This window comes from Sciurus carolinensis, chromosome 11 (assembly GCF_902686445.1).
Source record: "Sciurus carolinensis chromosome 11, mSciCar1.2, whole genome shotgun sequence".
NCBI lineage: Eukaryota > Metazoa > Chordata > Mammalia > Rodentia > Sciuridae > Sciurus > Sciurus carolinensis.
This window is the reverse complement of record NC_062223.1, coordinates 74,131,524-74,135,332: the sequence shown is the minus strand read 5'-3', so window position 1 is coordinate 74,135,332 and position 3,809 is coordinate 74,131,524.

Here is a 3,809-nt window from a genome sequence, read left to right as displayed (position 1 = left end):
TTTTGAAAAAGAATAGCTATTATGAAAAACATTTAAGTATTGGAGAGGATGTGGAGGAAAAGGAACCCTTACATACTGTTAGTAGGAATGTAAACTAGTCCAGCCGTTATGGAAAATAGTTTATCAAAAAATATAGAATTACATGATCCAGCAATTCTACCACTGGGCATATGTCCAAAAGAGAACAGTACGTGAAGAGATACCCTGCATTGTACTGTTGCATCATTATTCACAATAGGCAAGATGTGGACTCAACCCAAGTGTCCATCAACAAATGAACAGGTAAAGAAAATGTTATGTACTCCTGAATACTAACCTGAAAGGGAAATCCTATAATTTTCCACAACAAGGATGAACTTGGAGATTACATTATGTCAAATAAGTCAGGAATACAAAGACAAGTAGCACGTGATCTCATATAAGGAATTTGAAAAATTCGAAATGAGAGAATGGTGGTTACCAGGGTTGTCAGTGTAGGGGCTGGAGAGAGATGAAAATACAAAATTTCAGTTATGAGGAATAAATTAAGAGTTACCATACAGCATGGTCATTATACAGTCAATGTATGGTATTTTTGGAAAAAGAAATTCTCACCATACAGAAAAAGTATGTGAGGTATGTTAGCTCAATCTGAGAACTCCACAAATATATTTCAATAAATATGTTGTACATGACAAATGTACATAATTTTCATTGTAATTAGAAAAATTAAGTGGTACTATGGGAAAAAAGCAGGAGTAAGAAAGTGATAGGAAGTGCCATCTTAGATGGGGTAGTGATGATCAACCTTTTGGAGGTGAGATTTGAGGGGGGCTCTTGATGCCATGAGTGAAGAAGGCAAGTCGCTGTATGAAACACGTGCTCCAGGCAGAAACTGTAGTGGGATGGACTCCACACCCAAAATGTGATCCACCTGAAAGGCAGCTCAGGTCAGATGCTAAAGTGGTGTGACGAGGTTATAGATGAATCTGGAGAAGTAGCCAAGATTGATGACAAAGCGTGTTCCAAGTCATGGTGAATACTGGATTTTGTTTCAACTGTGCTGGAAAGCTATGGAAGATCTTTGGAAGGCAGGGTTTTGTCATACTGTGACTTAAGCTTTCAAAGATTGACTTTGGGTTCTGTGTTGGGAGGCGAGGGTCAAAGAGAACTTGTTCCAAGGTTATTAATAGCCAGTGCTGAAATGATGGAGGCAGAGAGAAGTAATTATACTTGGGGTACACTCTTAAAGTGTAGGTAGGATTTGTTGATAAACTGATCAAATGTGGGGTTATGAGAACATGAGTAAGTCTCAAAGAAAGCCTGATGCACAGGGTGAATGGAGAAGCTTTAGTATAAGAGGAAATAATTTTAAAATCTTCAGTCTATGACTGGTTGAATCTGAACCTGGAACCCATGCATCTGGAGGGCTGATTATTTTATTGGAAATTCAGGGGAAATGTATTAGTTAGTGTATATATGCAAGAGTTAGAAAATAGATAATTAAAGCTGAGAAAGATGATGAAGTCGCCTGGAGTAATGAGTATAAAGAATTCCAAGGCGGGTAGAGAGGCTGTTGACCGCAGACACTGAAGAGTAGAAAGAAAACCTACAGAGTCTTCAGGAAAGAGTGCCAAACCACCGAGTGCTGTCTTTGGGTTGGACAAGATGAGGTTTAAGAACTGTTCATTGTTGTGTTTTCAATAAAACTGGATATCCACATGAAAAATGAAGTAGGATTTTACCATGTACAAAAATCACAAATGTATCAAATATATGAATGCAAGATCTAAAATTACAAAATTCCTTGAGGAAAATGGGAATAGCTTTAACTTTGAACATGGCAATTTCTTGGATCTGACTCAAAATATAGGCAAAAATAAATTTAACTTCAAAATTTTAAAAGGTTTTTATTCTCCATAGCACTGACAAGAGTAGAAAGGAAGCTTATAGGATGGGAGGAAGTGTTGAAATCATACATCCAATGAGCTATAACTATTCAGAAAATACAGTTAACTTCTACAACTTAATTTCCCCAAACAATCCAGTTAAAAAATGGGCAAAGGGGCCAGTTGTGGTGGGTGCTTGCCTGTCGTTCCAGCGATGCAGAAGGTTAAGGCAGGAGGATTACAAATTTGAAGCCAGCCTCAGTAACTTAGAGACTTAAAAAAAAAAAAAAAAAAAAAAAAAAAAAAAAAAAAAAAGCGGGGGGTTGGATTTGGGGATGACCCAGCTTTTCCACATCCAAAAGATTTAAAGACGGCATACTACAGTGATACTACCACATCAATGTTTATAGCAGCACAATTCACAATAGCTAAGTTATGGAGTCAAACCAGGTGTCTTTGAACAGATAAATGATAAAGAAAATGTGATATATACACAATGGAATATTACTCAGCCACGAAAAAGAATGACTTTATGACATTTGCCAGTAAATGGACTTGAACACTCTCATGCTAAGTGAAATAAGTCAATCCCAAAACAAAATTGAATGTTTTGGCAGATATGCAAAAGCTAATCCACAATAAGGGAGGAGAGGGGAAGAATAGAAGTTCAGTAGATTAGACAAAGGAAATGAAGGGAAGGGAGGGGGGATAGAAAAAGACAGTGGAATGAATCCGACATAATTTTCTTACATACATGTGAATATACCTCAGGGAATCTCACCCAATTTGTGTACATCAACAAGAATGGAATCTTGATTAGAATAAGATATTTCATGCTTGTATAATTATATAAAAATGGATTCTATTGTCATGTATAACTAAAAAGAACCAATAAAAAGTTCATTAAGTTTTCTGAGGAATCTCCACACTGCTTTCCAGAGTGACTGTACCAATTGCAACTCCACTCGTAAAAGTGTACCTTTTCCCCCACATCCACGCCAACATCTATTGTTTTGTTCTTAATAGCCATTCTAATTGGAGTGAGATAAAATCTTAGAGTTGTTTTAATTTGCATTTCTGTAATTACTAGAGATGAACACTTTCATATATTTATTAATTGCCTGTATATCTTCTGTAAAGTGTTCAGTTCCTTGGCCCATTTATTGATTGGGTTCTTTGTATTTTTGGGATAAAGTTTTTAAGTTCTTTATAAGTTGTGGTGATTAGTTCTGATTTTCTCCCACTCTAGACTCTTCACATTGATTGTATCCTTTGCTGAGAAAAAGTTTAGGACCCACTTTTGACCCAGTTATCCAACTCCTCAGTTTATACCCAAAGGACTTAAAATTCCACATCAATGTTTATAGCAGTTCATTTCATAATAGCTAGATTGTGGAACCAACCTAGATGCCCTTCAACAGATGAATGGATAAAGAAACTGGTGTATATCTACACAATGGAATATGATTCAGTTATAAAGAATGTTATAACACTTGCAGATAAATGGATGGAATTGGAGAATATCATGCTAAATAAGCCAATCCCAAAAAACCAAAGGCTGAATGTTTTCCCTGAGAAGTGGATGATGATATATAATGGGGTTGGGGGGGTGGGGGGCAAGAGAAGAATGGAGGAACTTTAGATTACATAGAGGGAAATGGGGGCATATGAAAAATGGTACGAGAGATATTACCCTATACCCTGTACGATTACACAAATGGTATGAATCTACATCGTGCACAAGCATAGAAACAATGATGTATCCCATTTGTATACAATCAAAATGGGAGTCTAAAAAAATTAAACAATGTCTATTTACTGAAAAAAAGTTCAGAGGTGAAATGATTAGATTATGAGAGTTGTAACCTAATCAATGGTTTATTCCACTAATATGGATCAACTTGGTAACTCTAGGCGGGTTGGTTGTGGCTAGAGGATGTC